Here is an 11,155-nt window from a genome sequence, read left to right on the forward strand (position 1 = left end):
AAAGTCCTATTACCACAAGGAACTGGAAAAACCCAACATTTCCAAGCAAGAGTGAACTTTCAGAAGAGCCCCTCTGCCTTAGTGCCGTGTTATTTTACACTACATTAAAAGCAGCAACAATAGTTGATCTTTTTTGATTTCAGTGCCTTTTTCTCCCCTTCCTACAACCTTGTGCAGTTCCCTATATTAAACGTTACCAGGCAGTTAATAGCCCAAGAGAGGGCTCAAACACCAGAAAATCCAGACATGGTCTCATGTTTTAGTGCACAGAATTCAATAAGTGGCTTGTCAGGTCAGAAACCTCAGGGTTTGGCTCATCATCCTCAAAATCCCATCTCTCTTCCAAAAGATCACAGGGGGGAGCCCAGTATGGGAATTTCCGTCACCCAAATTTCATTTCAGTTTTTGCCATTTTAGACCACAAAGAAATCTTGGCAAACCCTTTCTGAATATGACTGGATTTTCTTCAGGTTTTAATTTAGTTTTAGAGAACAGCTGTAGTCAGATACTCTCATTTCAAAGACTAGTGCAGATAATTAAAGAAAGGGCTCATTTACTCCTAAGTAGCTTGCAGGAAACTTTCTTCCCAATATGTGGCCTTCCTCTCCTCCCCCTCCTTTCTTCCATAATCACTATTTGTAATTTATTATATGTGCCTAATTAAACGTGGGACGCAACTGATCTTCAGTCTCAAATTTCAGCTTATCTTGGTATTTGTGCAAGATGTTCTCATTTTATAAATTAACTGACCTAAAGCATGGAGAAGATACTAAATCTTCTGCTGGTTAGTACAGCCTGATATAAAACTACTGCAGTATTCGCTGTTGTATAAAAGTATTTCCATTTTATAGCATACTTCCAACATATGCCAGAGTGGGGGAAAAAAGTGGGAGAAAATGAGACACATTTGCCTCCCAAGAAGCCAGGTAAGCATAAAGGTAAAAGAATTAGAATGCAAAAAAATGCTTGCAAAATGAAATGAGAAATGGTATATCCGTGGCCAACTGCTTGGTATATTAAATCTTGTCCACAGGGTGAAGACAAGGCAAGAAAAAGTAGTATTTTTCCTGTTGTCTTTCTCCTCTGTATGACTTCCCCGCAGTTATCACGTACAAAAAAGTTTCATATATAAAGGGCTGTTTTTCCAAAATCCAAATTTTTTTTGAAATTAAAGAATAAAAACAAAATTAAATAAACATATTTGGTAACAGGAAATTATTTAAAACAAAGCTCTCTTTAGAAAACACTGGCCTATAAAAGACAAGAAAGGCATTGGGGCTGCTCCCCTCAAGCATCCCCACCTGTCAGCCAAACAGCAGCTGATGGGCTGCTGAAACACTTGAGGAATTAGGTGCTATTTTCTGAGTTCTCTGTTGGACTTTGGCACCTATACTTGATCCAAAGGAGAAAGAAATACCAGTGTGTCTTTTTCAGGATCTGGCTTCCAGTTCTCAAGTTCAAAAAGCAGGCCTCAAGAGTGAGTTGTGTCTGCAGCACCAGCCTTGAAGTTACTCTCTTGGCGAGCACGAGGAAAGTGTGTGTCACCCCAGGGAGGGGATCACACAGTCTGGTGGCACAGCAGACCCCACAGAACAAAGAGACAGGAAAAACCAAGCCAGCCAAGAAAGAAAACAGACAAGTCTAACAACACTGCCCCAAGCTGATGAGCTGGCTGGCTTTGGAGGGGCAGTAATTACTCCTTGGCTGTTCCTGAAGATCCTCAGAGATTACCTGAGGTTCGGTGCTGGTTAAAGAGGAGGGTGGAAAAATCCCCTCCATCCTGCAGCATAAATGTCAGGGCTGCAACTCCCTGCCATTTAGTCACACACCACTGTTTTATCACAGACAGGGTCATTTCATCAGGGCCAAAGCACACTCTGGCAGTAGCAGCCCAGAGCCTTTGATGCACTTGCTGACAAACCCATGAGAAGCCTGTGCTGGAGATGAGGAGCAAGGACCAGCTATAACATCACCGGATCATCACCTACCCAGCAACAGCCTGGACCATGCAAGGAGGGGGAACATTAACTCAGGGAAAAACAATATCTTAAATACATTAGCCATAAAGGGTCCACTGCAGGGAGACAAATCAAATATAGGTTTTTTTCCACTCAAATTTCAGCCAAAGCCCTTGAAATCGTTTTGAAAGATTATTCACATTAAGGTTTGCTTTTGAATTCTGTGTACTGTGAAATACCTGGAGTTTCTAACACTGGATTTAACAATTGCAGATTCCATGGTGATAGATGCTGATACAAACAAATTATAATTTGGGAACACACCTTATTTTTAGCTTTTTTTTAGCTTGATGCTGAAGGTCTCACAGGCTGCAATAATGGTCAAAGACTTGCAAGCACAAAAAGAAAAGGCTGTAATTGTTTTATGCTGTAATAATATATTACAACATTGAAGACTATCTACTTATTTAGTAAAGCCACAAGAATTATAACAGTAATTCCCTGAAGTTTTCCCTACCTTACAGTTTTCTTCCAGGATAATTTTTCTCCTTAAAATTCTAGCTGATTTGGGAAGGTTCCTAGTGGACAGGAATGAATCTAATTACCTGCTATAGGGGAAGAATATATTTAGAAATGCTATTCATCCTGCAATTTCTGGCTTTATTTTGTTCCTTCTTACTTAAGGCAGGAGGCAACAGTGTCCAGCCCCACAAAGACCCTGACATTTCATTCGCTTTCTCCCACACTGAAATGGAGCAGCTGAAGTGTAGTTAAACTACGGACAAACTTTGAGTCTTGGTCTAAGGAAAAAAAAGAAAGGGGGAAAAATACTACTGTGTGTTCTAACCTTGTATCATCTTCTATGTTAGCAGAAGGGAAACCCTGTTTGCACTATAAATTTACCAGCCTTTAAAAGGCAGCCACTGGTTATCAGACTATATTAACTATATTATTTTGGAGGCAAAGTTTACATAACAGAACTATTCCTGCCAAAACCCACAGAGGGGCTGGTGAATACTGTTGATTAAACAGAATTTCAGCAGGATCTCTTCTCTGTTTGGAGCTGTTAAAAATCTCTAGTCTGACTTCTTGTGAACCCACTTGATGTGGAAACTTGAAATGACCATTTTATTCATTACCCTCATGCCATGACAGCACAGATTGAGCTGAGCTGGGACAGCAGCAGTGTTGCATGGAAATCAGGATTCTCTAGGGGGAAAAAAAGAGTGGTCAATTTTGGTTTCATCTTTCTATCATAATCTGTGAAGACAGAGAAGATATCTTTATGATTGAAATCTAATTTTCCCCTCTAACAGTAATGTCACGCATTTCATCCAGCAAGAAAAACCATACGCCTGTTAACAGATCCTGTAAATCTTGTTTCAAAGGAAAAATTCATCTTGATGCTTAAGTAATTGCCCCAACACAGCTCCACTAGAAGGCCATCACCAAATGGTCCACCAGCAACCTCTCAAATAAATAAATAAAACTTTTGGCCTCAATGCTTTGCCATTCAGATTCTGATTTTGTCTGTATTGTTTTTCTTCTCATAGTTACACCTACAGTCATCAGGATAAATCTGCAGCAGCTCCAGCAGGAAGCCATAGCTAATAAAGCAATTACAGTTACAAAGGGCATCAGGATTCCCCCTAAACCTTTGCCTTTCAGGACTGCTCCAGAATTCAGTTGCTGGCAGAACGTATTCCTGTATTGATTCCCAAACAAGAAAAAGGACTCGTTGCTATGGGGTTGCAAGAGGAAGGACAAATACAATTATCATATATCAGCCTGAAGAAATATGACCTAAAGTTCTCTTAGACCACAGTGTTTCAACAGATCAGATCTTCCCTGCTGCCTGTAGGAAATGCAGCAAAACAGCAACAACAAAAAAGCACCTGAATAGAAGAAATTACACCTGTTCTGTTATTCCTCCAATTTCTAAATGCAATTAATTTAAGCACCTTTATATCTTAGTGTAAGATGTGGAAATTCTGAGTAATTAAAAGGTGCCTTCAATCACCTAGTCCCTGTCTGCAAGGAGAGATAAACATATTTTATTCTGCTTTCCTGGACATACAGTGAACCCTGATGACAGGTACCATCCTCCAGACTTGGTACCTGCTCACAAGGGTGCTGGTGCCCAGACCCCACAGCAGAAATCCCAAACTGATTATCAGTAATCCCAGTTAAAATGCACAGAGGACAAAGGAAACTTCAGGAGAAGAGGAACAGAACATAGAAAAGCACAAGATAAAAAACTGAGCATGGAAAGGTGCATTCTGGTTTCTTACAGTAGAAATACTTGTTTTTTCAAAAAAAGGTGTCAACCAAAAAGGGAATTGATGCCAGGCATGTATTTACTTCCTGCTTTATTAACTCAGAAAGAATCTTTTTTTTGGCACATTAAAAACTGAGCTATAAAGTATTAATTCAATATTTAACTATGAAACTTCATGGAACTGGCACAAAAAATTGAAATAGCCAAGAAAATAAGGAAAAGACAATCATCTCAGTTTACTTGATTTAGAACCATTTCCTACTTCTCCCAGAAGAAATTCATAAGTCCAGTAATTTAATTTATTAGGGCAACACCTCTATTTTGTAGAGACTTTTCCAGAAAACCATAGGAAAAACTCACCTTAAAAAGAATTTTACATTTCTGTTGTAATAACAACCCATAGTCTGCATCTACAATGAGTTTATTAATTATACATTGTTCTCAATGCGTAATTATGTAAGTGCAACAAATTTGGTCTGATTTAGTTTTCCCTTATGTAGCAAGAGTACATCCATAATTAATAAGACCACTGTAGCAAAAGTGAAAGTCTAAACACCCTGCACTGTCCACAGTTATGAAGACAGTAAATTAGATCTTCAGTGTGGGCCTTTTGAGACAAATGCAACAATTAAAAACTGCATCCAAAAATTACTCTTTTTAGTGGGGGAATAAAAATACTAAACATCACACTGCAACAGTTTTGCCACAAAGCCAGTGATATGTTCAAATTCACATCAATGATATTTATTATATATAAGCTTTCAGATAAAACGCTAAAAACATAATATTGTTTCAGTCCACCTGCAATAGGCCATGCATTTTTTAAAGTATTCTACCCAATGTTTCCAAGCTTTCTTCCTAATGGCATTTCAGCTCCCTTCTCCCTGGCATTTTAAACCACATCCAGATTCCTCTGAAACCTCTTTATTTAGACTCTCAATTCCTCAGTTCTATAGCTTTAGTCACTGTTTTAGATAGAAAATCTTGAAAACAGGAGAAATGTCAGTCTCCAGCCAGCACAAAAAGGGTTGGTGCAGGTTGCTAATAAAGTCAAGATTATTACCAGAGACTTGCAAGGCACTTTTTCTTAATCATTCGCATGTCAGGAGAAAATTAACACAAAGCTTCTCTCTTGATGGGCAAGGGGGGAAGAAACAAGTGCAAACACTTAAAATTCTCAGCCAAGTTCACAAGCTGCATGGCTGAGGTACAATCAGTGGAGAGGCAGAAGTACAGACCAGAGAAGAGCAGCACTGATGAACCAGGTTAATGTTCAATGCCCTGAAGGAGACCAACCCAGGGATTACAGAGGAACAGTTCCACAGGAAGGAAGCACAGCAAGATGTTTGTATAGAACACACATGCCAGGAAGTCACATCACAGGAGTGCCAGAAGGTTGCAACAAGCTTAGCTCTGAGGCAATGGGAAAAGAGAGAACTGCAACATGACCAAAATAAAGGACAAAACACTGCAATAAAATTCCAAACTAAGACTTTTTTTCCTCCCTGAGCATTCAAATTTTAAAAAAGCCTTATATTTCTGTCTCCAATACTTCCCCCCTGCAGATTGTGAGAAGAGTTCCTTACCCACATTAGTGTTGTCAGGGTTTCCTTTGGAGCAGTCTTATGCATCAAAAAAAGTGTCAAAAGAAACTTATTTGAAAAACAAACAAAAAACACCACAGGGAGACAATAACAAGGTACACCTCCTGCCACAGCAGATGGCAACACACAGTCAGGGAGTTTGAAAAACTTTCAGTTCTAGCACCAGAACCTTGACTGAATCTTTCTAAGGACATTAATAGGGATGCTTTCAGAAGCAGAAGACTTCCACAGTGGCAGAAGACTTCTGCAGTTCATCCTCCAGAAGGAAGTCAAAATCCTGAAATACTCCATTCAGTCTAATATAGCCCCATCTTTGTTTTCTTAAAGCTTTGCCAGCATCTCAGACATCAGTTTTAAGAAAGTTCACAGCACTTTGTATCATTTTCCATGATATCCAGTTTCCACAGATATCCATTTTGAAAAAGCCCCAGAAGAGAAGCAGAACAGAGGACTCCGATGACTAATTTCCAGCAGGCTCACTGATGTCCAGCTCACTGAGCAACAACTGGAGCAGTCTAAGCTCCCACATGCATTATTCCTGTAAGATTTCACTTTTTCTGGATGCCTTCCATCTTCTCTACATTGATATCTTCATGAAAGCAAGTCTAGCAATAACAGACTGATGAAAATGTAAATCTGTGCATTTGATTAAAGTCAGCCTGAGTATATCAAAACAACCCCAAAAATAACTCAGTCCACTTCTGGTAAATGTTGCTTTGAAGTCATATTCCATCCATGCTTTTCTCTGCCATTTCCCAAGTTAAAAGTTTATTCCACTACTGCAGGAAAAGTAAAATCCTCTGTAGATTTTCTTCCCTTAAGATATTTCTCATTTTAAGCACAGCTAAGTGCATGAAATTTGGCACGTGAAATATCAGAGTGCAAAATAGTCTTCAAGGCCCTCAACATAAAAATCAAATCTAATATTTATAGCTAAAAAAAAAAATAGCTGGAGATGATGCATAAGGAAAACTCAGAAGAAACCTGGAAGCATCTAAAATATTAAATTAAAACCATTTATCTGAAGCAGAAGATAAGTTGAAGGAGTTTACAAAAGAAGGGAAAGCCGACAGTGATGAATGTAGCAATTTGGAAACTGAGAAAGAAAGAAAAGCATGAGGAGAAGTTATGGAGGAGGAGAGCAGGGAGGACTAATAAAATAAGAGACTCCAGAGAAAGGAGAGGAAACTCTGGGTAGCCCTGTATGCATCAAATGTTTTTCCAGGGCAGTAAAAAGGAAATGGGCAACCAACCTCATCCCTCCTCTGACTTCAGTGATCTCACTAGAGTTAAGAGGATAAAATAGGCTGCAAAATATTAAGCTGAAGTCTCTGCAGTAAAACCCTCTCAACCCATTGCATAAAGAGCTCATCTCCTCTCATGGAATTTTCAGTTCCATTATCCAAGGGCGTTTGACATATTTCCAGCTTTGACACTGAGGAAGGCAACAATCTGGATTGTTTAGGAAAGCCAGGTTCTTCCATGGACCTCTGGGGTGCAGTGGAGTTGGAGGTATCTTTCCTCTGCTCTCTCCTACTGCAGGATTTGACTACAGTATGTGAGATGTTTGGGTCTTTGTACTAAACAACCTCATTATTTTAATAGACATGGGAGTCATTTAATGATCTGCTTGCAGTGGCTCAGGAGACATTTAAGAAGAACAGATATTTCTGTGAAATTCTCTCAATTCAACATCTGCTCTATAGCTGCCTGTGACTGCAGCAGACTGGATTCAACAGCTCATGTGTTCCCTGGCTATCCTGTAGTTTCAATCATTTTATTTTCTGCTGCAGGGTAGCAAGATACAAAAAGTTCAATCCTGAGAGGGCAAAAACCCAAGATGCTCAAAGCAAACGTTGAAGAATTTCTTCATAGCCCAAGGTTCATTATCACTGCAGGAAGCTTCACAAAATCAGAAATTAATTGCTTAACAATGGCAGTCACTGATAGAACAGATGTTAATGTCATTACCATATTAAGAAACTGGCTAGGTAGTTAAACAACCCTGAAGCCATATGAACATTACTCCACAAAAGTAATTTTAATTCAGCTAAAATGTTCTTGAGCACTTGTGTAGTACCTTTGGATTGCTGACAGCTATGTCCAGCCTCCAGCCCATCTAATCAATACACATTTTCCTGCTGATCTACAGATAAGTTGGCTATTTATCCCAGGATTCCTTTGCAAATGGCAAAAGCAGGGTACTGTTGGAAGCATTTAACTTTGCAGGGATCTGAAGGACAAAGTGCTTTGTAAATTATTCAAGTTTCCAGAGCTACAGTAGATATGCAGGGCCTCAGTCCAGCTCACAGGGATTTCTGCAGTCTTGTGCTTTCCTTGGAGTAGTGCAGAAACACATTCTGACCCTTTGAGCATACCTAAAACCAGAAGTAAGAGGGTGTAAGGAGTCGCCACCACTCAGCACATGGACTTTTCTATAGTGCCTCCTGTGAACACATCTTCTAGTGCTCAGTAGGATGTAGAGAAACACCTCAAGAATCTTACAGGCAGTAAGAACTATCAGCTATTGTTAAGCATCTATTAAATTCTATAGTGTTTTCCTGTAAGGGATATACACTGTTTTGAGCTGAGTGGCTTGAATTGCATTTCATCAGTCAGCCTGAGGCCAGGGGAGTGCAGGAGTGATCTGTCCATTATGTGTCTTGAAGTCATTATAACAACCATTACCAATTTCGGAGGCAGTTTTATTTAATGGCATCCATCACAGCCCTGCACCCCTCCGTGGGCACTGCCTGAGCACAGCCCTCTCCCAGGCAGGATAACCGAGCCAGACTCCAAAGGGCAGTGCTAACACGTGCCCCGCAGCAGCGATTAGCACCAGAAAGGTCAAGGTTTAAAATTAGGTTTTGCTGTTTCACTTCATAGGAGCAATTTTGGACTAATAGCTGTCCCATCTCGTATTAGCTCTGAGTACTAAGTCATACTACGAAAGCCCTGCAAGGCACTCCTGACAACGATTTCATTTTTTTACTACTAACACCTTCAGGCATTCTCCTTGAGCTGGCACAGGAATATTATTTACATTGTGGTTAGGAAGTAGACAGGCACTGCATTTTGATTTTCATGTACTGTATTTCTAGGATTCAGAATCTGCACTCAGCCAAGTGGCTGAATACCCCTGAGACTCATTACTAAATACAGAGTGATCTAGACAAATGTTACTGTTCTAATCATTTGTACTTCTCAAAGGCATCAGCCATGCAGCAGCAGATCAACAATTTCAAGGTAGATGTAAAAGACTCTTTTTATGCTTATCAATTTGCATATTGGAAACAGTAATACTCTTCCTTACAGTTAACAAATGAGCTGCTCAATTTACTGCTGATGTTTTTACAACTTGGCATTTGCAATTCACTGCATTCAAATCAAAATGTAAAGGATGGCCTCATGACGTTCAGCAGAGAGGCTTCCAGCACTATATATATCAGCAGTAATATCCCACCCTAAATAACCACTGTCACTTGCAACAGTAGGTTCAATTCTGACTTCATCCAGATGTGTGGGAGTTCATGCAGGAGCTCCTGATTATGCCTGGATTTTTCACTTCAAGCAGAGAATGTGTGCACCTCCATATCATCAGATAGTGGCAGTCCTTGTAATTATCTTGTCTCCTTCGATTTTTCTTAGGCTTTCCAAAGATTATTCTCCCTCTCAGAAGTTATTACACCCAGGAAAATGACATTCATTAAATACAGTGAGGCAATGCTAATATCAAGGACAAGGAAGGAAAAGGGGTTGAGCTTTTATCCTTTTCATTCAAGAAAGCTGAATGAAATTATTTTTATTGTAATCCTGGAATGGGAAAAGATCAGTCTCAAGCTTTAAATTTTATAAATCTCCAAAGGACTATTTTTTCCACAGACTTTTCAAGTTTATCTTTAAGATTTTAAATTTCTTCACTGAATGAAAATTTATCGGTGTCTTCCAGAAAACACTATTCCTGGGCTAAACAAGTACCTATGTAATACCTACTCAATGCATTCAAATATCTAGCAAGATAATTCCTACTTCTCCCCTTTGCCATTTGCATTTAAATAGCCTGGCATTTCACTGGGGAGAAAATTTTGTTTAAAAGGGTATAAACTGTATTAGTTATACTTTTGTGAACAGAAAATTAGAATTACTAAAATAACGATACAAAAGCTCTTAAGAAGCCAAGAGACACCACCAACAAAAGCCAAAGCTGAGCTAACTCAAAGTTCTTTGACTCCCTAAGATCTATTCAATATTATCTGCAACTTTGGAAGTGATGTTATTCCTCTGTAAGTCCAATAGCTGCATTAAACTGATAACACATGTCTATATATCTTAGGGAAAAGTAATAAACCCTGCTGTGAAACACTATTTCCGTAGTATCTTGGAGGAAAGATAACTTTTTACACAAACTCATTTTTCATTACCACAGCATTGTCTTCTCTCTCAGACAGGATATAAGATGATTCCACAGACAACCTCAAAAATGAGTGTTTATCCAAGCTCACCCTTTACACAAAAGCTGCCCATCTCAAGAAATTAATAAAAGCAGAAATGCATTATATTCTTCCAGAAAGTGAAAGACAACACTGAGATTAGCAGAGCTAAACTATTTCAAGTTCTTTTCAAGGTAGACACATCACCTCCCATGAGTTACAAGGACAGTCTAGTTGAGAAACACCATTTTTAGAATTAGTCACTTTTATTCTTTTATTGTAACAAAATAAGTAATTTGAAACATTAACTACATCGTAAGACCTTAGGAATAGTGATTTTCCAACTTTTCCTAAACCAGTTGTCTTTGCACTCTCATTCAGACACAACTTTCTTACTGTATTTTCTCCACCTTCTCTAGGCATTTAAAGAAAGCTTTGCATGTGACTTGTCATGGTGTAAAGACAAAGGCAAAGCTTCCACACTGCAGGGAACTCCTCAGTGCAGACAAGACCCTCCAGCCCTCTTCATGCTGTGAGCGTTACTGAGGTCCACTTACTGTATTTCTACAATTTCCTTCTAATTTAATTTCCCATTGAAGATGTTTTTGAAATATTAACACTACTGTAATGAGATAATATGTTATTATAATCCTACTGAAACAGAACAAGTCAGTTTATTGCTGTCAGCAGTGTAATTGCAGAGGTATTGCCACTCTTTGACCGCTGGGATGGGAGGGAAACAGGAGTGCCCAGCTCCACAGCTTACCCACAGCTCTGCTCTAGCACAGGGAGGGACACACCACACCTGATTTGGGCTCCAACAGAAGAAATGAATAAGGTCTCCTCTCTAGCCCAGCAATAATCATCCTCTGCTCAGCACTTGTA

The 11,155-nt window shown here is 39.3% G+C and overlaps 1 long non-coding RNA gene across 1 annotated transcript in view; it reads right to left on the reverse strand.

Moving 5' to 3' along the window:
• Positions 1 to 11,155, reverse strand: part of LOC108498128 — a 111,302-nt gene that overhangs the window by 24,037 nt on the left and 76,110 nt on the right. The window lies entirely within an intron of this gene.

Source organism: Lepidothrix coronata, unplaced genomic scaffold (genome assembly GCF_001604755.1).
Source record: "Lepidothrix coronata isolate B3197 unplaced genomic scaffold, Lepidothrix_coronata-1.0 Scaffold2, whole genome shotgun sequence".
In the NCBI taxonomy this organism is placed as follows: domain Eukaryota; kingdom Metazoa; phylum Chordata; class Aves; order Passeriformes; family Pipridae; genus Lepidothrix; species Lepidothrix coronata.